Below are 26,050 nucleotides of genomic sequence, written 5' to 3' on the forward strand. Positions count from 1 at the left end.
TCTTGTCCAATGGTTTGTATGGAGGCGCAAATCCAGCATCTGGAAAATATCACACACAATCTCATCAATAAACCTTCACCAGTTACCAGTGGATTACTATGTTTGAGAGAATTATGAGACAACCAGTGCACAGACCAGTAACAATAGTCTGGAAGACAGTCCTTGAGGAGAATAAATATATAAATAAAAACTGGGATAATCAGACTGAAGTGGGGTTACTTTTAGCTGAGTCACTAGACTCCTCTTTAGACTTCTATGTTTCCACTGCTTCAGAGCAATAATGGTGAACAATCTGAGATTACTGGATCTCTGGGACAAGAGTAATTGTGAATTTTAAAGCTTAGAATAAAACCATATTTGAAGTAATTCATATCAATTCAATTCAATTCAGCTTTATTTATAAAGTGCCAATCACAACACAGTCATTTCTAGACACTTTTACAGAGAAAACCCAACAGATCCACATGAGCAACTGTGGAAAGGAAAAACTCCCTTATGAAAGGAAGAAACCTTTGCAGAACCAGGCTCAGAGGTCGCGGCTTTCTGCTATTCCGGTTGGGGTGAGGGGACAGAAAGAGAAAGGAATTGGATAGACAGGTATAATTTTCAACTAACTGTAAGCTTTATTAAAGAGAAAGGTCTTAGGCCGAGCCTTAAAAGCAGAGACTGTGTCAGCCTCTCCAACAGAAACTGGGAGCTGGTTCCCAGTCACATTTATGCAGAGGGAAATAACATGGAAGTGTTACACTACCTGTAAGTATTATTTCTATTATCAAATATTCAGATGCGGAACATAATGTGGTTCCAGATTTTTGTATCTTGCCACCAACCTGACGCTGGATAACGTACTCATTTAATTACACCAGCGCATCGCCATTATTGCTGTAGTGGGACATTAATTAATGACATTCATTACAGGTGCTTAACATGAGCACCTTTTGAAATGAATCTTGTTTTCCTTCTGACCTTGCCAGGATTTAATCAACAACATGCTTGTAAAATTTACAACTAAACTCAATGGTGCAAGAGCCGTAATGAATGCTTGACCTGCACTGCTGATGGCAAATTAGCAGGCTCTGTGGACACTCAAGCCGGAGTAGAAAAAGGGATCTTTGGAACTGTGCTGATTAGCCTCCCATGCTGCCGTTGTCACAGTGTTTAGCAGGCTAATCTTTGGAAAGACACTGTTATTGATACTATGTGCTTAACAGCCAAAACAGCCACATCATTTTTCCCATTCAGACACACATTATCTAATTATCCCACCTAATGTAGTCAATGTAAACATGAAAGACAGAATGTTGGAGCTCACGTCATCTTTAATCATCTCGCATGCTTGTGAGGGTATTCATGAATGCTACATAGGGACGGTTTCTTCCGTGATTGAGCTTGGATTCATGTTTCAAACTGAAAGCCAGGCAAAAGAGCAGCCACAGCACATTTTATGCAAACGTGTAGCAGTAGGAGTGGATAAATTACCCCACTGGTTAGATTTTACCATCTTGCTGATAATTTGTTTTTCTCCTGTTTGCTACCTGTTCAAGCAGCTTGTTGTTTAGAAACCAGTGACCTTTCCTTTAATAAGAGGTGTGTGTGTGTGCGTGTGTGTGTGTGTGTGTGTGTGTGTGTGTGTGTGTGTGTGAGAGAGAGAGAGAGAGAGAGAGAGAGAGAGAGAGAGAGAAACACTATGCATGTCCAATAACAGCTTATAAGACTTTTGTTTACCTTGTAAACTTTTTTTGCTGAATGAATTTATCCAACATCTAAAATGTCAAGGTTTTTATTTTTTAATGGACTTAAATGATTCTCAATGATGCACATAATGTTCATTTTATCCTTTTAAACCACATGGTTCCAACAAATAAAAAAAATCTGCATCACACTTCCTGGTAATTTTCAACCCACAGAGTCCTTGGGACGTTGGATGTTCACCTCACGAGGTGGGAATGAGCCAGAGCTTCAGCAGGAGGCCGAGGTAGTGATTTACGGACTAAAAGCAGTAACTTGTTACCATTCTTTCATTGAGCCCCGCTAGTATTACGGACTGTGTACTAAAGGCAAAAACAGCTGAAACAGCATCATGAAAGTGTGCTTCAAATACTTGGGAAAATGTTTGTCAGGAACATGCAGCTGAAAAAAGCAAAATCAATTATCAATCAGCCAGACTGGATTCCGTTAAAGGAATTATCGCTTATGCCTCCAAGGAGATGTGATACTGTGCCGTAAAGAAAAAACTTAATCGTGACTCAAAGTCCTTCATTCCCTTAACACAGACTACACCCAATTCTTGTTTTTTTTTTTTTTTTAACAACTGCTTTTTATATGGTCTTCTGACATCTCCCTTTATCCCATGTTTAACTATATTTCCTTAACAGATCGAGTATTGAAATCATTATTGAAATTATTCATTTTTTGATGATTTATTTATTACGCTGTTGACTGACTGTTGACTGGACCGTAGAGTGACGCAGTGATGGACACTCTTGTGTCACAGCGATGAATGTCTGGGGTACAGGAATATGAAATGTAGGATGACCTGACTCAAAAACCCATTCCTCCCCACTGTCAGTCAACTCCAGAACTGTTTCTTTCAGTTTGTGTTATACCTTTGGATGTGTGCTGTTTTAACTTCAATGCTGGTATTCTCAGTGAACAGCACAGTGAGGATTTCACGTGATAATAAAAACTGAAACTTGAACTTGAGAGATGATCCCGTCTACCAACTGCCTCCAGATATACTAATACCTTATAATATTTCATTATTCTATTATTAACCTTAAATACTGCTGTAAATGGTGTTTTGAAATGTCTGTTTCAGCCTCTACTGAATCATTTTAACATGATCTCTTCTCAAAATTTGACAATATTGGAAACATCTCACAACTACTAACCCATCAGTTACTGCATGTTTCTAGATTTTGACTCATATCAATTTGTATGTTCAGATTTCATTAAGCCAACCACAGAACATTTTTCTTTCACATGTAAAAAACTGCAAACATCCTTCACACAGTAGAAGTGCAGAAACTGAGGACATCTCTGATATTTATAAAAGTGGTTAAAAAGAGAGCAAAAAAAGCTGAGAAACAGAGGAAAAGCAGAAGCAAGTTGAGCTCTTAAAGCAGGGGGAACGTGCAGGAAATAAAAGTGAGACTCCTGTGTTGAAGGGGTGGAGAAGGAGAACAAACAGCAAGGAAAATGCTGAGAATAAACGAGAGACAATCAAGTACAGAAAATCAGCAATAAAAGAGGAGCAGCACAGAAAAGAGGTGACGAATGTCTTGTCGATGAAAAAGATTGGAAATGAACACAGAAATAACAAGATCAGCAGAGCAGAGAGGAAGGAGAAGCAGAGTTATTTGAAATACTTCCAGCTGATGTTCTCTTTGTAGTTTAGAAAAGTGTAACACACCCCTTCGACATCATGAGAGCACTATGCATGAATGCTTGTGTATATTAGCTTCTATTTCTGTCATGTAAAAAGGTTTTCTTTAATTTCACTTGAATATGTAACATCAGTAACGTTTTCCATTAGGGGCAAGAGAAACTAGGGGTGTCCTCAGATAGTCGACGATTCGATGATTCGTTCGAAGGGGCCTGATTCGACTGCCAATCACGCAGTCGAAGCATCGAAAAAATGTGGTTATTAAAGGAGGACCATTCCATTACAGCTGTATGGGGGTGCTGAATGACTGATTTTACATAGAATTGCTTGGGTTTTTTTCCCAAATAAACATGATATAAAGCCTATTTGATATACATGTTAGCCTATCAAATACACTGTGGAAAAATTTACTTGTACTTTTATTCAATATTCTATCTATTTACTGTTTGTGAATTGAACCACCATGCTGAGTGGCACAATCCGATTTTGTGCAGAGCTCCATCACAGAGCAGCATCTCGGTGGTGATTTGGCTTAACTTTAAAAGTCTTACAATGTCGGAAAAAAAATAACAGAACTTCAGACCAAGTCAAAGATGATCCAAAAAAAGTCAAATGCAAGTTGTGTCCTTTCATATCACTTCACAACAACATGGCTTTCCACATTAAACGGGTAAGTAGCCAGATAATTGGGCTAATAAAAGACGGTTCTGTTACTCAATTCTCATTTTTAATGCTGACTTTTATTTCGTTTAATTGTAATATTTTAGGTTATTATTATATTATTATTTTCTTTTATCTAAAAGGCTAATTCTATTTAATTTAATGTTTGTTTTTGCATGGACGTTGCGCGGCGAAACGGACCCGACACAGTGCAATTAAGCCTATTTCATTTAATTTGAGCAGATAATGTGAGAAATTGTTTAGCCAAAAACTGTGAGCTTATCTGCAGAGCTTTTAGATATAAATAAATTACATGCTTTAGCCCGTTTGTTAGAAGTGGGTTTGGTTCTGGTCATTTGAACTATACTTCATTTGTTTGATGTTTAGAGTTACCGACACTTTGTTCCAGTCTGTGTTTCATTGTGTAGGAAAAAAAATGTGTTGTTTTACCCGCCTGCGCTGTTTTTTTTTTGTTTTTTTCGTTTTGTTTATTTTTATTTTTTTTTATTAATAGTGCAATCAGGGCCGACTGTAGGCATAGGCGCCCCGTGAGCAGTGAGCACCACTCTGCACTGTGCTGCGCTGCTCCGACGCCCTGTGTAGGCACACGCTTCACCCCCTGCTACCCCCCCGCCCCGCCCCGACCCGCCCCGCCCCGACCCGCCAAACAAGATGATAGATTCGACTATCAGTCGACTATTGGCAGATTCGGACGAATCAGATTCGACTATGGAAATTCTTAGTCGGGGACACCTCTAAGAGAAACAACACTGTTAATAGGAGGAAGAACACAGATATCATTTTATTGTATTCATGGCAAATCAACGAATAACATTGCAAGTCCATGCACAGCTGATGTATAACCCAATGACATGTTCTGTTTGGGTGATTTTTTAGTTTTTTAGATAAGTAAAAAAAACAAGTTACAAGTCTCCAAGGATTCACAGAGTGACGGCATTGTGTCTTAGCAATGTGTATTCCTTTGACTTATGTTTTCCAGCTTTAATGGGGATTACAGCTCTCTAAGGCGATGGAATATTGATGAGACATAAACATCATGTGCCCGGGATACAGAGCCCCAGAGGACCATAAAACATGAGCAGGCTCTCACATTGCATCTCACCAACAATAGTTCCAGTTTCAGCCATTTACCTCGCACCACCCCATGGCTGCTTCCACTCAAAGAGGCAGAGATGATAGATGCCTCTTCAAAACTGAAACAATCTATCAGACATTTAGGGAAAAAAAATGCATTTAAATATTGTTGTATTATATTTGGTGCCAGTGGCTGACTTTGCTGATATTGACACAAACTGGAAATATTTAAAGTGCATGATTCACAATCAGATCTTATAAAAAAGACAAAAAGATTTTGACCCAAAATTCTTACTGGGCACAAGAGTTCCTCCCTATCTTGAGGAATGCTTGATGGAGAGCCATATCGTGTGAGCCTTCTAGGCTGAATAGACTGTAGACCCAACAGTACCTTTGAAAAAGGACAGCGTTTGGTCTTAGACTGGCACCCCTAACATCCGGATGCCACCTCAGACATAATGGGCTGACAGACAAAGAGTGTACCTCACCCACGCGTATTGTCAAGGTTCAGCAAAAATGTAGCCTTGTGTGGCACCCTCTGTAGCTCCACTGTTGCAAAGGGCTCCCATGGTGACCAACACAAGCTCTTCATCACTGAATGCAGGGTCCATGAGGCTCTCAGGGGGGGTGAAGCCTCAGAGCCCCCTTGAAGAAGCCGATATCTGGTTGTCACCCCCAACTGTGCCGTTTGCAACTCTATCATGCCGAATATTCTAATTTCTGATGACGGGTTTGATGCTGATCGGATTATGCACCGGACTTCTGGAAAATGAAGACTGCAGCCAATAATGTTGCCCAACAGCTGGTGGCCTTGATCAACAAGTGGCTCAAAGGAGAGATTAACCACCACGCCGAAGTCAGCAAGATGGACGATTTTGTTCAGAATGATTGTGGAACTCAACTGAACTGTAAGGTGGATTCCGTCTGAGCACAGGTTAACTTCTCGTCTGGCTAATGTCTGAGAGACCTGTTGGACGCTCAGTAGGAACATGAAATTGTTTTGTCTCCTACGCCTAAAAGAATGCAAATATTACGTTTCAGTTGCTCTCCTGCAGCAGCCACCATGGCCACTGTTCGGGGTCTGTTTTTTTCCTCTGGAGGATTCAAACATGGTGAAGCCCCGTTCACCTTTCCCCAGCTTCTATGCATAGCTGTGGGAACGTTTTCTCAACAGGGGGTGCTTAGAGAAAAAAAACTCAGCACCTGGGACGAGTGCCTTCATCCAACGGGGGGGGGGATGGGCGTGACATGAGCGTGACATGGGCGCCCTCATCCAACGGGCAGGTACCAGTGGTGCACGAGTGGCGCACGAGCGGCTCAACAACAGTGCACCAGACAAGTTTACCGGGTTTTTTTTTTTCATTGTGACAAATACAATATGTGGCGTGAGTGTGAGACAAAAGACCGGGTGCTGCAACCGGGGGTGCTGCACCCCTACTTCCCACGGTAATGCTTCTATGGACACCGTGACCATGACAGCTAGATTGAGGTCCATTACCAGCTGAAGAGAGACTCTCTGGCCTCTCGGATGGCTCACCTGCATACATGAACTCTTGGACTCCAAGCTCACCTCACATACACATGAACAACCGAACCGATGTGCTCCTTTCCCAAAGAGCTCAATGGCAGTTGCAATTGGTGCAAACTTTACCTCCTCTGTTGTGTTCTCCTTTTGTACTTCTGCTTGTTTTAGACATTGAGAATAGTAATACCTTATAATCCCAGAGGGAAATTCTTGAATTCAAATTCTGCAATAGTCTTTTTCATGTGCTACATACTATTTCTGCACTCTTCACACACTTTTCTCATTAACTTTTAAGACTAATCATATTGTTTATATTCTCAAGTCTGGTCAGTATTTCTGGACATATATTTGATATACAGAGGGGTTAGATCATGCTGAGAATATAACCTAAGTGATAACGGTAAATGACTGAAATCAAGTTGTGTTTCAGTGATGCTGTGAGGATGTGTTTCTATAAATAAAACAACTACATTTCTTTCAAGAACATGAGCAGAGGCTTTTATGGTTCCGAATTAACTTAAGAGCATGACCTCAAACTCTCTCAAACCCCCCGATGTGACCCCCAAAGCTGCTTTTACAGGCTCCCTAAGGGGTTTGCATTCAGTGTGTCTCAATACTTCACAGTTTGTAATTCGAGTACACGCCTATAGTTAGAGTCAACACACTAAAATATTGTGTTGATGAAAGATTTGAAAAAAAAAAAAAAAAACATGCACGGTTATACAAGATTGAAATTTTGAGTCTTTTGAACACTTTGATAATTTTTGCTTCTCTGTAATGAGAGTTTTATTGTTCAAATTAAAACTTCAATGTTATAAAACATTCTAAAACAATGGCATTTAAAAAACAAACTAAAATCCAAACAATTCATACTTACATATGCAGATCTGTCAGTCTTGCTTCATGATTATTTCATTATTTCACAGTGTCCCAACTCCAAGCCTTCATCCCTGCCTGGAAATATTACCAATCTGTTAAATACATGAATCCACAAGACAAGGAACATGGTGAGCTTATATTTCAATAGTTTATTTGTGGAATGCCAAAATATCAATGCTTAAATCATCCCCATGTGATCCTTGAGGACCATTTTAAGTCCAGCTATACTTTATTGTTTCATTCCTGCCTCAGTTTTCACATTTCAGTCTTTCTGCAAAGTGCATGAGCAAATGAAGCTTCTATCGTCTGGATCACAAGAAATGACCATAGAAGAAGAAAGAATTGAGGACACAGTGCAGTCCTCAAGGTCGAGTGCAAATTCCAAATATTTGACAAATACGAAGATTAACAGAGTCAGTTGAGTCTGATCATTTACCGGGAAAAACAGTGTAAAATGTAGATTTACTCCGCCAGAGGTTCATACTTTAAAACGAAGGAAGGAAGCCAGAGTGCATTAAAGTGCTCATCTGTAGGTTTGTTTTCTCCACATTCATGGAGGTGTATTTGAGCAGGTGTTAGATTGCTGAGTTAGAGGAAATTTGGCAAGAAGTGCCCTTTTTCTTCTCCTGTGGGATACTGGCTCATGTCCCTCTGTGATGGAAACGCCACCCGCTACTTAGGTGTCCTTGAGCAAGAAGCATCAGGTCCAGATGCTCTCCTGAGTTTTCCAACTCCCTCAGGTGGTCGAGGAGAGTGAAAGGCTTCTTTCTCCGCCGCGTTCAATGAAGTCTTGTTACACCGGCGGAGAGGAGGCTATAAAGAGGAAATTATATTTTATTTCCGTGTGTTTGCTTGGATCAACTATCTTCAAGCTACATTCAGATGTTTGTTTTTGGGACTTGCTGAGACGCAGTCTGTGCTTGTCGTCAGAACGAACATCTTGTCCTGTTAGGTATCGTAGAGCTTGGTGGGCAAAAGGAGGGAAACACGGTCTGGCGTATACTTAATGAAACCATTTAAGACTGCTTGTGATACCTGCAAAATCCACAGTGAGCATCCCGTCACGGATAATATTCATCAGCTTGTCTTACATCAGTTTCTTTGTGGTCAAAACACACAGTGTTATGTAAAATAAAATACCAACAATGGAAAGCTACTTGCCGTTGTGTGCTTTTTGTATTTTTCTCTTCTCCCTTTCTCTTCTGTCTCCCCTCACTGGTGTGATCGTGTGTGGTGCGTCCTTCTGTCCCATTTTTACAGCATTTTCAAGTGAAAATGCATCATTTCTGCATTTTTGTTTTGGAGCAGCATCACGTTTATATGACAACACTCTGAAATTGATGCTCGGCAGAAACACTGTAAACGATGTAGATAACAGGCCAGGCCATGAGTTGGTGCTGTTCTTTGTTTTTGTAATGAAACCACACACACACACACACACACACACGTGCAGAGAACGATACAAATTGGGTGTATATAAATAAATCAATGTAAATTAATTCAACAACATACAGTGATCCCCAAGTTGAGACGTTTTGAGTGCAACATGGTGGGTTTACGACTGTAAACCTCTCAGTGTAGCGGCTTTGAGAATTACATCTACCGACGTTCTCTTTGCAACAACTGCATAATAATTTGATTCCATTAACTGATACTAATCGCGACAAGGATAAACCTGTAAAAGCTGAACTTTGCCAGCTGTAGAAAGCTTTTTTTATTTGATTTTTTTTTTCTGCACTCAGTAGCTGCTTTCCATCCACTCTGTGACTGCTTTCCATTTACTACCACAAAAGAACTGCTTTATTAAAGAAAAAAAAAGGAGCATTGTGGAAAATGTACCTTTTTTTAAAGGGTGTTTTCACCTTCCACATTTGAGCATGCAGCAGTATGCTAATGCATGCATATTTGCAGTCGTGATGTGCATGTAGCAAAGTGTACTCTTTCTCTCCGATGTTTTCCAACTTTTAAAGAGCAACATGTGAAATCGAGAAAATGTACACTGAATTCAGCCTCCATTGCCAGTGAGGCAAACCAGCTCAGAGAAAGTGACAGATGCTGCCAGATGTCATAAAAAAATGAAGCTTGGTGAAAACAGATGTTCCTTCATCTCAAAGTGTGTTGAGGAAAAAAAAAAAAAAGTGTTTTATGCTTCCAGGCTGTTTTCTGCACTCAACAAGTCCCCACTATAAGTGAAGATAAGACGCAGTTTGAAGTTAGCGCTTGCAAAGACGTGTGGAGCTAATTGAGTGAGTGGGGATGAATGCCAGTAGCTTTTCAGCCGTCTTTACTGTTAAACATGCACACGCTGCAGCCACTTGACTTGCTTTGATCACACAATCAACCACGTCTCATTCAAATGCATGCCGGAGCCCTTCACTTGATCATAAATCCCCAACTTACAAACGAATATGTCCGTCCAATGTCAGCTCCCAAAGGCCACAAATTAACAGAGCGGGTGTTTTTTTCATGCAAATTCCTTCTGCATTCAATCCAACAGATTCCACTCGTCTTTCTTTTGTCTGTTTCTTTTTGCTCTACGTGTCAAAACCGTTTCCCTTGGCCTTTGGAAACAATATTAATTTGCCACTTCATGTCCTTCAGGACACTTCTCTGTTTTCCTGCTAATTTGTTCCTCTCCTTGTTCTTGTTTCCCCTCTGTCAGTGTGTAATTCCCTCTCCCCTCTTCACCCATTGCCTTCCCCTGCCAGTCTCTCTCCAGTGGATCTGTCTCCATCGACGACTCACCCCCATCCTCGCTCACCTTCCCCTTTTCCTCTCCAAGCAGTTAACATCCTTATTTTACAGGTCGATCTCAAAATGTAACATGATGCATCTCCAGCTCGGTCTGACACAGCAAACAAATGTGTTGCTTTAACATGTAAAAAACAAACAAATGAAAGGCAAACAAGCAAAGAGCAGGGTGTTGTCTTGATCTGTTCTAATTTTGCTGGTTTCTTGGATTTTCCTTGATATAATAGCTGAGAGGGCTCTGCTTTTTTGTTTTATCTCTCACTGATATAATTTCTTTTTTATTTATTTGAGGAAATGTACATTGATTTGTGTCCATTTGCTTTTGAAAGTAGCTGTCTTTGATAATAAAAACATTGATATGTTCACAGAGCCAGAACACTTTTTTCATTTTCACCATTTTTTAATTTTTTTTTCTTTTTGGTGCCCAATTTAGAAATACTTTAGTTTGTCTAATATTCTTTTGTTTTTTCCAATTTTCTCATCACCAACTGCACAGCAGAGGCTTGATTGATTGGACGGTTGCACTACCAGATACTCCAGTTTTTCTTTTTGAGATGAGTATATATATGTACGCAGGCAGAATTAGATTTACAAATTCACAGATTATTCAGCGTTTGCACAGAAGTGAAAAACAGATTACGTATGAGGTCTCAGATAGATAGATAGATAGATAGATAGATAGATAGATAGATAGATAGATAGAGATTTAATTAAATACATTATGAAAAATACCAAAGAAAATGTTAATATTGATGATGCAAATTGTGAACAAATTCATACACTTAAGGGATTCACAGTAAAAACTATTTCTAAAGAAGTGTCTTTATTAGCGATCAGCTGTTCTCTTATTAAAAAAAAAAAAAAATGGCCATGACTGTGTGCATACAAATAAATAAGCTTTTGCTTAACTATCTAATTAGGGAAAAAAAAGCAATGGGAAACAATGCAGCTAATTTAGAAAAACTGATCCAATAATGAGCCAAACATAGAGGATTATTCTTAATAAAATGTGTAAAAAAAATTACAGAAGACATCAACTGTTAAAACTTGTGTTTCATAGAGAGGAAAAAACATATATAGTACTGGTGCATGACTTTTTATTAAACACCAGCCAGAAAATGTGTAGCACATTTTCGAGGCACGTGATCTCAAGAAAGGCTATAATTCGATTACTGTTGAACATACTTGTCAGCAGAGTCTTATTTTTGCTGTTTTTTGTTCAAACTGTGCTGCACAGTTTATTTAGTGTGACATTTTGTTTTCGCTGTAAGTCTGTTCTGCTCGTTGTCAGACTGTACTTTGTAACGCTCACAGATACCTCAGGTACTTTAATATAAACATTTTCCTATTATAAGTGTGACTTATAGTCTGGAAAATACAGTTCTTCCAGCCTCTCAGAATGTGTCGACTGTTTTCTTCAGAGAGCAATAAACAGGCGCTCCTTTAGTGAAGAACAACCTTTGAAAAATCCGTTGTGGCAGCTCTTAAGACTCGGATCTTAAACAGCAATTCAGGTCAAGACTCCCGAAGCGCCTGAGGGAAAAGCACAGTGATCTATGACAGAAGAGGTGATGAACCCTCACGATCACTTGTTGACACAAGGGTCAGAAAGAGCGACGTTTGCACTGACAGTTAGAGCAGTGTAAAAGCTGGACTGATGACTTTAAATATGTCCATCATGTTAACATGAGATCGCGGTCACACCCGCCATCTGCGCACATGTTTTCAGTACCTGCATGACACAACCCTATATTGACGTATCTTGCTTTGCTTTATTTGTGGTGTGATAACACCTGCGGAGCAAACACGCACAGAGATTTACACGGACCTGAAAATTTCCTCTCTTCCAGCTCACTGGTATCAGTGTGTGTATTAGGTAAATGTCCTGAGGGTGTCTAGAGTCTGTGATCTTCTCTGCTTGCCAAAATAATTCACTCAACCCGTCCCTCTGCCTCCACGAAAGCCTGCCTCTTTCCTTTTTTTTTTTTTTTTTTTTCTTTTTTGCAGCTTGGTATCTCCTGAGTTCTTTCATCTTCCTGTGTCTCGCTCTTGAGTCACAGGCTCAGTGTTTTTCACATTCTCCAACAGATTAATGTTTCGCCGCTCTTAGTAATAAGTAATTATTAGTTACATACTAACATAAGGGGAAGTTTGGAGCACCTGGAGCCCCTCCAGCAACAACTGTCCTCACCGGTGTGTATTTCACTGCTTTAAAGACTTTTCAGGTGAAGGTTATTTTGTAAATTGCATTTTGTTGCGGGTCATGTAAAGTAAATTTAAAGAGTATAACCACAAACAAAACTTCCAGATGTAACAATGTTCAGTTACAAAAGTTCAAACTAAATGAACCATGTAAGAATTTAAATTCTCTTAAAAAATGATGAAGTTCACACAGTGGGAAATGCCATCAGGAAAAAAACATTTTATGAATTGTAAGGAAATAAAAAATCATTCAGAAAATCAGGATCACCTAACCATGAAACAATACTTTACCAAAAATAAAAAACAAAATAAAAAAATAAAGAGGACAAAGCATAATCCCAGTGTGAGGTACAGATCTGATCCAGGTTTATTTTCTGTGTGACAATAAACTCTACTGCATTGAGTTCTACCAAATTCCTGAGTTTATGTTCACCTTATTCACTAATTCAAGCACTGGAGAAAACTGTGGTTCAGTGACACCATCTGGCCCAGAACAAGACTGTTTTTCCATCATACATGCCTCAATCTAATATTGTTCTCCTAGTGGGGGAAAAAAAATAGCAAAATAACTTGTAAAACTTTGTCTTTTGTTTCATTTCATTTCATGTTTATTTCGATCATATTTAAAAGTACACCAGCCAAAGCAACACCACTGAAAACCAGGTTGACTGAAAAGGTTTAGGCTGAAGCTACTTAGCTTATACGTGCTTAACCCGTACTGTTCAGCATTTATACCAGAGCAAAACAAACCAAAAAAACAAACAAACAATTAATTAATTAATGCATGCACATATCCATCCCTCCATCCATCCATCCATTCATCCATGCGAGGGTAGGATACACTTCGGACAGGTCTCCAGTTGTGGTCACTCCACTGATTTTTGTTTTTCTGCTGTGTAATCACACGGGCAAGAAAACTAACAAGCAAGCCCAGTCTTTTAAATCTGTTGTTTATAGTCTATCATGCAGATTGAACACAATAATTGCAAAAGGCTTTAGTCTAACAGAAAAAATACTCAAAACAATCAAAATAAGAAAAAAAGGAAGTCGAAATAAATGAAACCAAACGGGATACCACACTGACTTACTTGTGCTGGCGCTGTTGTGTCCATGCATCTGGTCCACTCTCAAGAGTGCAGTGTGCAAGAAAGCCAAATGAAATGAAGGTGTGGAACCCCCGCCCCCACACATACATCTGAATGAAAAAATAATAACAGTGACACACAAGTAACTTGGTTAATGCTTTTTGAAAGACAAGCAAATTAATGCAGTTCAGTCCAAGATAATAAAAACATGCTCATGACACATAAGGCATGTCATTAATTTTAAAATACAATATCGCAATTAGCAGGTAACCAACATTGTACTACTGCTATTTATAAATGGATACTCATATTTTTGTATGGGACACAACATTGCAGTGGTACCTACTACCTGTCTTGCTTGGAGACTTTAGACCTCTAGGGAAACCCATGGTCCACAGCAATTGTATAAACTTTAGTAGGAATACAAGCCACTGCAATGGTGCTCTGCTGGCGCTTCCAGTGGAAAAAAGAAAAAAGAGGGAAAAAGAGGAAGTCCCTCTGCATACGCTGCTCTCAGACCATCATTGACTGAATCGAGTGAGCATGTGCTCCCTATGGAGCTAAAAAGCTCTCCGGGCATGTCGCTGATGACACTGAAACCTATCTTGTGGGATGCGCAACTCCATTGAGTCAATGTCTTGCAGACGGCCCATTGAGGCTGGAGTGGGGCTTGGAGTCAGGGTTCTGTCAATAGCCTTCAGCGTTCTGGCTGGTGAAGAGAGCGAAGGGAGTAGCCAGCCACATGACCAATGAAACGGCTGAGTGAAGCTAAAGATGGCTTTGGCGCAGTAAAGTGGCACCAAGGGGAGCTGAGCGGTTGGACATGTGGACACAAGCTCTCATTTGATCAGTGTAAACTCTGTTGCTTTGAGGACAGTGTACAAAGCACCTGATGACTCCAGGAGAATCATCGACGTCTCCAGGTTTCAGACCTACTGCAGGAAAGATGGCTCACATCCAACCTCTTTGCCTGTGTGTGAGCCATATCAGTTTTTTTGACTTCCTGAACAGTCAAAAAAAAAAAAAAAAATATATATATATATGTATGTGTGTGTGCATATATATATATATATATATATATGTATATATATATATACTTTTTTCACATACAACTTAACTCTTTGTATGAGCTTCTAAATCATGTCGCGATTCATTGAAGCGTTGCAGCTTATAGGTATAATGGACGATGTTTTAGCTAATGAATGGCATGATGCAAGTCTCAACTATTGGTTCTCCAACATGTCAATCAGGCTGCACTGTAAAAAAAAACATTTTGTTTTTACAGGAAAACGCTGGCAGCTGTGGTTACCTGAGAATTCCTGTAAAATATACAGCAGCACAGTAGATAACTTTACAGACACAATATATAAATTGATTTACAGGAAATGAAATCACAGCTGAATTAACATTAAAGTCCGAGTTAAGCAGAAATAAATTTGTGTTTTGAGTTTGTCACACTGCAAAAACATGTGTCATTAACCACTGAGCCAAATTTGAATAATTAAAAAAATTGCCAAGTATATAAAATAAGGTCTCAAAATCATGTAAAAACAAGCACGTCTCTCTGCTGTGAAACGCTGGGGGCGTGTCAGCTAGAAGCACTGGAGTGACGCCCACACGCGGGAGGGGAGCCGCCTCCAGCTGGGTCCGTCTCGTGAGGCTAGCGCTAACAGCCTCATGAGACGGACCCAGCCCTACCAATTTGAGCCATCAGAGCCAAAACTGACTCTGAGTCAGATGCTGAGAGTGCTCAGCCTCATTCCTCACAGTGTCCATCAGAATGGTCTTTATTTGTTTTAATTAAACAGTCGGATTCCCCCGGTCCGCAGCAGTTCTAAGCCAGCTGCTAGGCGCCAGCCGAGTCGACCCGCGGCTCCGGGCGGGGGAGCCGTGGGTCCGCCGCTGGGGAGATCCACGGGAAGGGCCCGGCGCGCGTCCAGAGGTGGCGGGCCCGGGATGAGCCGACGCCCCCCGGGGACGAGGGCGGGTTGATTTAGCTCGCGGCATCGTTACCCTGCACACTGTGGCACGCAGGGAAGATGCACGAGCGACGTGGAGGTGACATGCCTGGTTAGCTGACTGGTTAGCTAGCTGCAAACTGTCGTACGAGATGCTATCCGAGACTCGAAAGCTAGTGGGAAAACCACCGATGCTAATGTGCTCGATGTTTTTATATCGCTCAGTATCCGGGGGGCGGGTTTATGCCAATGAGCTCATTTCTGACCCGCCCATTAAATCCTGAACTCAGAAGCGGTGAAAAAAGTCTGTGAAGTCTACCTCCAAAATTAAATCATAAATGGAGGAATGGCTTTTATATGTTGTAAAGAAACACATTTATGACTTATTTAAGGTGTTTAGAAGAAAATGGATGATTTTGGTTAACTCGGACTTTAAAAAACTGTTAATTTTGCAGTACAGAACTGTTATTTGTTTACAGTAGTTTGCTGTAAAATTAACAGTGAAAACATAAACCTGTTTATAAAATTTATAATAATCTCCTGTCAAAATTACAGTCTATCTCAGTAATAAACACAACAAAAATTAGAGAATTAATATTCATTCATTTCCCAAGCCACTTTTTAGGGTCACAGGACAAACCAATCCCAGCTACTTCAGGAGAGGGGAAGGTTTCATCATTTTGCCACCGGGCAGGCTGACACGTAGAGACAGACACACACACATTCACTGGAGGCAATTTAGGATCAGCAGTTAACCTCACAAACTCCACACAGGCAGGCCACAAGCCCCAAACAGTATTTGAACCTGGGACCTTCTTGCTGTGAGGCAAGAGCGCTAACCACTGTGCTACCGTGCCGCCTGTCACAATTTTAGCTAGCTGTTTTAGGATACGCTCATGCATTGCACGCGCTCCCCTTGCGCTCCAAACAGTCAATCGATATCAATAAATAACAACGGCTGATATTATGTCATTGTGAAATATCAGTTTTCTTTAAATCAGCAATATGTGGACCATATTTTGAACATGTTTTTTCTGTAGAAATGACAGTGTACATCATGCGGAATGATTCATGGTTTTCTCCTGTACACATCAGTGGAATCTGTGATTTATACTGAATAATACTGCAGATTTTAGGCTTATAATCCACTTTTGGCTTTATGGTATTTTCTCATAAATTTTACAGTTTTTTGAAGAAATCACAGTAAAATTGTGGGGGTTTTTTTACATATTGCACCTGCAAAATTACAGTTGTGCACTGTTTCTTGATTTACAGAAATTCAGTTTATTTACTACGGTGATACACAGTTTTTGGATTGACGGTGCTTTGCTGTTGCTTTTTGACAGTTTTTACTGTATTTTTCACAGACATTTTTTACAGTGTGGAGAAATGCTTGCGTAACGCCGTCAAGCGCGCTCGTAGGAGCACCAGAGCAGGTAGGATGGTCTGGCGCATGGACGTTTTTCAAAAAGTGAGTAACAAACGTTTGGTTTCGACTTTTTCGAGAAAATCGTCCACTATACCTGTAACAAAAGACATAGACATATGTAGGTAGACTGTAGACATATATCGGTAGAAATGTCACTGCAATGACGTTGCTTTGGAAGCTCAAATGCATGATGGTGCAGTATTATGTGATTTACTTTATTTCACTCACTTAACATCGCAGTTTCATGGATGCGCAATATAATGTTTACTGTACATCTTATTTGATGTGATGCCTATGAAGTTCAGGGTGCTTTAAAAGGTCCGGTACATGACACAGGCACAGTACTACGCTTCAGAAAATTAGACAGCTAAAAGTACATCCAGAAACACACAAGGGACATATATGAAGGGTAAAAAATTATTTGGAAAAAAAAAATGTTTGTAATGCAGTGGAAAAAATACAAATGGAGAAAGGGATATAATTTGTGGAACAAAGTGAAAGGGAGGATTAAAAGGAGGTTACTGTGTGGCTGAACAGTGACTATAAAATGTCTCCATTAGTGGCAAAGTAATTCTTTATGGCTTTATGGCTTGATAAATGAACTGTGAATGGACGGAGATATCATTTCTGTTCCACCGGGAGATAAAAGCAGACCACCTTACTACATTCATTGACGCCGGTGATGCAGTGGTGGAGACTCCCTCAGCACCCTCTGCCTGAATTATCTGAATCCTGAGATATTTTAAGTACATTTCTCTGACACTTCCTCTAGATAACCGTCACTTGTACATTACACATTTCACACAGCAGTGGAACTAGTTTTATGCTTTGTAGCACTTGCTTCTCCTGGACATATGTCTCATTTTTTCTGTATGAAATCAGTATCCTGAGGCTTGAGAAATGCTGACGATGAAATATGTGATCTTGTTAAAGTAAATACCTTCTAATATGTAATTAAGAATTGCACACCAGGATCCAGATGATCCCAACCTTGCCAACTACGAATTATTAATGAGAAGCATGTATGTAAATACATTGGGCATAACAGCTTATTTAGTTCAAGTGGATTTTTTAAGGGTATTGGATAGCATAATGAATGCATGAGTCACACTTTCAGTTTGCTTCTTTTTAAGACAGTTCTTCTGAAAGACAACATTTTCTTGGTAGCAATCTCTGATGAATACTTTAATATATAAAAACTTGTTGGTCAGGTTGTGTTGTTTTGAACTCAATAAGTGACACCAAATCTGGATCAACATCTGGAAATGAACTATGACATAAACAGGTTAAGATTAGTCAGGATGAACCCAAAACTGGTTGAATAACTCATTGTAATTTAAAGACAAGGGAAACATAACATGCAAAACTCCATCAAAGTGCAGTTTTTAATGATTAGTATGTGGGTTTTTCTCTTGCGTCATGTCAATGTGACCAGGAAATAAATAGAATGTTTTGATTTTCAGAGCTTTTCATTATGTTCCCATTCATGTGATCATTGGACCGAGTTAATCGTTCACTCACTCCATCCCTCTTTGATGTCAATCTTTCTCCCTCTCCCTCTCCAATGAGCTGAGCTTTTCTTAGCTTTATTTGTGTGCTCTGCAAATACATTTAATGTAGGCTCGGTGTGTGTGCATGCGTGTGTGCACACATGGTATATTATGCCTGCAGTGACGCGTGACTAATTTGGAAACTGGTTGCACATCTCCCCTATAATGAATAGCCAGAAAACACTTACATTATCACTCTGTAGCGCATGTGGGGAAATGACACATGTAGTTACACAACAGCCACTGGAACACACACACACACACACACACACACACACACACACACACGCACACACACACACACACACACACACACACTGTCAGTGCAGTAATGAATTGCTGCAAAGGCATATAGTTGGTTAGTATATACTGTAGTTGGCTTTCTGAGCAAAAATTGAAATCGACATTGTACAGTAGTGTGTGTGTGTGTGTGTGTGTGTGTGTGTGTGTGTGTGTGTGTGTGTGTGTGTGTGTGTGTAAGAAAGCAGTACAGATCTAAATGGAGGGACAAAAATAACAAGAATACTAATAATTATCTGAGGGAGCACTTTGTCAAACTGTTTCATGGATAAATAAGACCGTTGGACATATGTTCAGTCATACGCAGACACGCCCAGGCTGGACAACTGGTACATATTTATAAAACTGCAATTTTCAGTGGAATAATGAGTTGCTGACCGTAGAAGAAGAAAATATGTTTGTTGTGTCACAGTGCTTACCTTAATGTAGTGGTAGTAGATAGTGTGTTGGTGCACTCTTGTTACATGCTTGTGAGTCTCTCGCTTCTCGTCACCTTCTCGACCTCACATCAATGAATCATCAACAGTGCAAAATAGGTGGGAGCATTCATGTCTCTGTTCTATACTTAAGTGGATTTTTTTCAGGTTTCTGGACTGCCACTTAGTATTACTCATTTCATTTGAAGACATATCTCTACTTTCTACTTCCACTGTTTACGTGGGTCACAAGTGCAGTTTGCTATGAAAGTTTTATATAAAATAATTTTTTTTAAAAATCAAGCTGGATTATTGTTTTTCTTGTCTGCTTGTTTCTTTTAAATCAGGGAAATGAATTAGTGTTGAGCTTAAACATATCCAAACCACCTCTCCAGGCTCCTCTCAATCTGGAGGCATTCCAGTTCAACTTTTTCCTGGACGGTTGAATTCCTCACTCTATGGCGAACAGTGGCGCCCGCCACCCTGCAGCTGAAACCACTTTCAACCACTAGTAGCTGCAAACTGAAGCCCACATTCCCCCGAATGTGTTGTGGCTTCGTCGGCTTGTGCTTCGGCGGGAGTTTCCTCCCCACAGGGAGTCCAAAATGTTTTGAGATGATGGAAGATGAAACATCTTTCACAATCCAGTTGTTTTCAAACACGTTTTTCTGATCTGGCTGCAGACTATTAAAACTCCAGTTAACATGGTGACTATTCCACCATAAAGAATCAAGACAAAAGTTGAAGACAAAGCTGGAACCGGTTTCAGTCCCATGCCTGCATCACTTTTTTCATGGACAGATTGCACAAAAACTAAGCAGATCTATATGGACTTTAGAAAATTACATTTATCTGTGTGCTGGAAAGTTTATTTTTGAGGTTGTATTTGTTTGTTACCAGATGGACTGGCAACAAGTGAAGTAGGACACCTGTTACTTTTCAGTTTGGGGATTCATAAAGTACTGAATTTAATCTCCTTAAAATTGGACTTTAAACACCTGAGAGATTAATAATGTATTTTGCAGTTCTGGAGTGGTAGAAGTCAAAGCTGAACTGATCAGTATTTCAGCACTCTATTAGGAGTGCTAAGCCATTACTGGGCTTTGTCGTTGTTCTAGGAGCATCTTTAATCCTCTGCGGCTTCAGGATTCACATGAGACTGGAAACAATAATTTCAGGATCTGATCCACCTTAATCCACCTTTCAAGAATTTCCCCCAGGGATAAAATATTTCTGTTCTATTCTGTTCTATTCTTAATGAGTCAGATGATTGTAATAAATGTGTTCAATGCATGTTATAAAGACCATCTCCCTGTCTACCTCTGGGGTTCTGTTTTCTTACATTTATTTAATATCAGTTTAGGACTTGGCAGAGCAAGGTCCTTCTATGTAAGGCTGTTTTAAATAAGTAAAAAAATAGTAAAAAAAAAAAAAAAAAAAAAGAAAACCCAATACATGAACAAAGAATATACCATTTTCCCCCAGAGGTTAAGGACTCCAAGCGCGATCCCTGTTATGATGAAGCATCTCGTGTCAAACCCTTCTCTTTTTCAGTGTTGTTTTTCATTTTCATTTGACAATCTGCATGATAATGCTCAAACTACTCAAATAGCAGAAGGGATGAAATAGTGTTGAAAATGTTTTGCTATTACAATCAACAATGAAATAAAATCACGTTCCCTCCCTAAGAAGCGGTGTGTCCCTGTAGAAAATTGACTACTTCTGACCAAAAGACTAAATAAAGAATCATCCATCCAGCATGTTTTGCATGTTAGGCCATAGAAGCATCTCTCTCTCCGGTGTTTTTGCCAGTTTATGGCGTATGAATTACTGTTCTTTTTACACTTTGAAATCTATCGCAAGCATGTATTAATGTGTGTTGATATTTAGTTTTTCTGTCTCATATTGACTTCAATAATTAATTTTATTCTTTTCCTGCATCACCAACTTCAAGTGAAGTCCAGCTGAAGCTCTGGACATATCTCTTTTTACTCCTGGGGCCTTGCACTTTTTGACTACCCTGGTGACCTCCACCAGGGAAATTCTAGAGGACATCCCACAAGTATCAAGTCCAGTTGTCTGTAACGGAAGACTGTCCCTGGGTTCAGGAGAGCCTCAAAGTATTTGTTCTACCTCTGGATGATATCTTCCTTCAAAGTCAGTTAATGTCCACTCGTGCTGAGCACAGCTTTACTCCTCAAAGATGTTGAACAGTGCCCCAGAATCTCTTTGAGGCTAACTCAATCCTGTCTGTTCACAAAGAGGGCTGTGGTGAACCATCTCTTAAAGCACCCATTCCCAAGGAAGCCCATGGCGACCCCTCCCACCCCCCCACCTAGATGTACCTGTACCATCAGGAGCCGGTCGTTCAGGGAGGGTACTGTCATGCTGCACGTTATCCGTTTCCTGTCATATTTTTAATTTCTCAAGCTGTCTCCTTCATGACTATTCCTCATGTCTGATTGTCGTTCCCTGCCCTGATGTCTTCCACCTGTGCCTGGGTGTAGACTGTCTTCACCTGGTGACAGCTGTATACAGTACAACGGATTTTTGTTGTGTCTTGTTTGCCACTTTGCCGGTATATCAGCAGTGGATGTTTTCCCATGATCTATGCGTTTCCTCGAGGCTTTCTCTGTGTTGCTGTGGCTCCTGTGTGATTTCTGCATTTCTGAGTGACCTCTGTGCTCCTGTGCGAGTTATGCATTCATAAATCACTGTGAATCTGAATGATTTCTGCAAACCTGTGCTTCCTGTTTTTTGTTTTGTTTTGGGTTTTTTTTGCATTCTCAGTGCTCTTGCCTTGCAAAAGTTCCCTTTATTAGTTTTGTGCTTCTTGTTTCAGGGCAAGATATCATTTTAAGTTAGAATTTTTTCATCTTTATGACATGCCTTTGTTGAAAGCTTGCTCCACCACAAACGGTTGTGTCTGGTTTAGTGAGTCCTCAATTACTCAGCGATCATTGACTTTATACAAGCTTTATTTAAACAAGTATTATAATATCTCTGTCAGGAATCACAGATCACTTGCTTAAATATCCCTCAGTGAGTTGTAGTTAAATATTTGCAAATATGTTACACTATCTTGACATGGCGCCATATTGTTGAGGTTCCACTCGTTATTGTTCCTTTTCCCTCAGCTCTCATTTCTCAATACTAATCTGACAAAGCATCACTTTGATGATGAGCAGTCTGTGGATGTGCATGTTATACTGAAAACGTGCCTCAATGTGTGTGCGTGCGTGTGTGTGTGTTCGTTGAATAGGGAGAATAGACCCTGTGGAATAGCAATCAGCAGAACAAAATGTGTATTGAACAAAGAAAACATGAATAGCTGTAGGAATCACTGAAGAGGGGAGGGAGTGACAGGGGAATGTTGACAACTCTAATTAAAATCCCGCCCATTAGCTCAATGTTAATTGGATGATTTATTTTCCCTGGGGACGGACTAACAATCAGATGATGCTGGCAGTGTTAAAACGAACATGAAAATGGGTGTTCACGCTCATGATATACGGATGGCTATATTTAAACTGTTTGTAGTTTTGATGACATTAATTCCCAGAATTCATCAGTCAATCTGAGGCTCTTGATCACCAAATACCAAGAAACAACAGAGTGTGCAAATCCTGTTTTTATTTTTTTTTTTAAACAGTTTTATACATTTGACATCAATGTGGGCATTTGTGAGAGCTACATGAATATGAAGTATAATTTAATGAATGTTCTGTCGGTGAGGTGAACCTTTGACAGTAACTATAAACATTAAAAGTTCAATAAACATTGATGCAAGTGCCCTGAAAGGTTTGGGGAAACTACTGTTACTGTATTTCTTCATATGCAATACAGAAAGCGGTAACGACAAGAGGCAGCTTAACAGAAGTGTTTTATTGGTATTGACTTAAGCATAAAAGTATACGAAGGCGACTCTTCTTCATGTCACCATCTTTGAACATTTATATTGAGCGTGCAGCTGTCTAAAATGAGAAGTATCCCAGAGTAGTGTTGCTCCTGGTGGTGCAAAGTTGCAGTTTTTTAGTTCATCAGCAAGGAACCAGGAATGCACCAATGAAAACTGGAGACTCTCCTCCACTTGAAAATGACCACAGTGGTCGTTAAAGTTGGAGGTCTTGTTGAAAACTGGCTTACCAACAACTGACCAGTGACAACACGTTGAGTCCCATGTTTTCATTTAACCACTGGTTGTCTGGTTTATGTCAACAATCGGAAAGATTTTTGGGGAAAGTATGAGTCCAGAGTCCCGACCAGGGGTCAAATACAGAGTTGCTGTCTCACACACTACTTTACTTCTCCCTTCCAGCCTCCAACAACCAAATATGTATTCATCCTGTAGAGACTGTCTGTTCTCTGGCTATTATATTTAAGACTAAATGAATTCCACAATAGAGGAGTTGAAAGTCTCACATTGAATTCAAACTGGAAAATGCAGAAGCCAGTTGTATTTTTCATCCTGTATCATGCTAGACCCCGTACTCTGCATTTTCATCTGAACTCTCAGAAATGTTGTTTCTTGTATCAAACACAAAGATGCAGTTAAAATGATAAAAGAGATTTTTTTAAAAAGGCCCATCATTAATTAAATAGATTCACTTTAAATAGAATCCCACCAGTTATACATTTCTAGATAGAAGCAGACAATGATGGAGGAGGAAGTCCGATCAAACACAGGTCATTAACCCATCAGTATGAATTACCGGCATGCTAAATCACCAGTCTCCCCCATCGACAGCACATGGCATAATGGCCACCTCTTTTACCGCTATGCCTCCATGTAATTCCATAAAAAGGACATGCGGTTTTATATGGGCTCACGAATTTAGGTATAACTGTGCTTACAAATGGACTCATAGCTAATAGTGTGTGTATATAAGGGTGTTCGTGTGGACTTCAACAATTGGCTGAGTTATTTAGCTATCCCCTTAGTCCTTCAATAGAGGACTTCAAATTGATTTAGCTGAATTGCCTTTCAAAGCTACTTCAATTTCACCCCTATGCAAATTTGCACTCCTCTCTCTGTGTCTCTCATTCGATCAGTCATTCTCCCTCGCTCAACCTGTCGCTGTAGCCATCCGTCTTACTTGCCCCGAGTACCGACCTTCTCCTGTATGTCTTCCTTCCTCCTGCCTTAAACCCTTCCACCTCTTTTTTTTTTTTTTTTATCTTTCAAGTCATTCCTTCCACCTCACCCACATATCGGCCCAGTAATTGTGTGAGGCAGCTTCCAGGCCTCGCATTTCCTTAACGGCTTGCTTACAGCCAGTTCGCTGGTTATTCTGCTTGTCGGCACACCGTGTAAGTGTGTATCGTATGGGCGTTTCAGAGTGATAGGAAGTCACTGGATTGTTTTGTCAGCTCCTCTAGTCTGAATCAAAATTGGACTCCACACAATTGGTGTGTGTGTGTGTGTGTGTGTGTGTGTGCGCAGGTCCATAAAATGCCAGTAATATTTTAGCTTATGTGCATGGAAAATGCATTCTCAAAAACATACAGCCAGGCACAGTTACACACACACACACACACACACACACACACACACGCGCGCGCGCGCGCGCGCACTGGGATCGTCTGCGTTGCTGCATCTTTTACTGAGGAATCGTTACTTTTTTTTTTGATGGATTCAGCAGTAGGAGGTCAGGCTGAGATAGTATTTATTGATTTTATATTTGGCAGACTGTGCTCAGGCCACTTAGTCCTGCAATATACTTTTCTCTTCCTAGCTTTCTTCCTCTCCCTTATTCCCTCTCTTCATTGCCCCAGTCGTACTCCCGCTCTCATTTACCAATGCTGTACCCGTCTTTGCAGCAAGTCTCTCTTTTTTGGTTTCAGATTCTTCATTTATTGTCTTTGTTTAATGCCTCCCCACCTCAGCTTTTTCCCCTCCTTCTCATGCATGTTGGCTTTTCCTTCCGATCTTCTGAACTATTACACTCAATTACTTACACTCAATTCATCCACTCAGGCTCACACTTTCACTTGCTCATGTCTCGTCTTCATTGTTAATTTCTCATACTTAATTTTGACAAGGGTTTGAAGCATTGTGGTGTCAATATCGCGGTGCATACTAACACTGCTACACTGAGAAAGAAAACAGATGGGAAATGTGAAAGTCAAAGCAAAAAAAAGGACAAACTCATGTCAACAGTGTATAGTATATTCACTAATGTCAATAGTTTGGGGCGGATCGCTGATCCTGTGGTTATACTGTAAAATATGCTCTTAAGCTTAAATATGGTCTGTTGAAAAACCTGATCAAGTTTTAAAAGAAAAATGAAGAATCAAATTAATTAGATATGTGCCTTCACGTTCTGTCCTTCCAGGATCTGTATGAGTTTTTTTTCCTGTGTTTCTACTCTCAACGTCAGTCCCACTTTTACATTCTGTCCAAATTACCTGACTTGACAATTTTGTCACTATTTGGTCTCAACGATCCTTCTACCTTTGTATCTGTAGCCAGATTCACTACTTGTCAGTGTTAATTGTACCTTAAGTTCTCATTCTGGATGTCGGAGCCTTTGATGCATATTTCTGTCACACAAACTTAAAGGTGCTGTAGCCAGGATTCCGCATCTCCGCCATCTTGCTTAGGGTTACCTAAGCAAGATGGCGATTTGAAACCCAGCACAGCCAATCCGGTCCTGTTTTCTCTGACACCGCGCCCTTACGCAAGTTAAGCCCCTCCCACAAGAACGTGTGACGAACGCCCCTCGGCCAATCATGGTTAGAGCCTCAGGGGCTCTTCTGATTGGTCAAAGATACCTGGAGCTGTCAAGATTCCTTTTCAGCTCAGAACAGAGACA

The sequence above is a fragment of the Salarias fasciatus genome, unplaced genomic scaffold, assembly GCF_902148845.1.
Source record: "Salarias fasciatus unplaced genomic scaffold, fSalaFa1.1, whole genome shotgun sequence".
Classification (NCBI taxonomy): Eukaryota; Metazoa; Chordata; class Actinopteri; order Blenniiformes; family Blenniidae; genus Salarias; species Salarias fasciatus.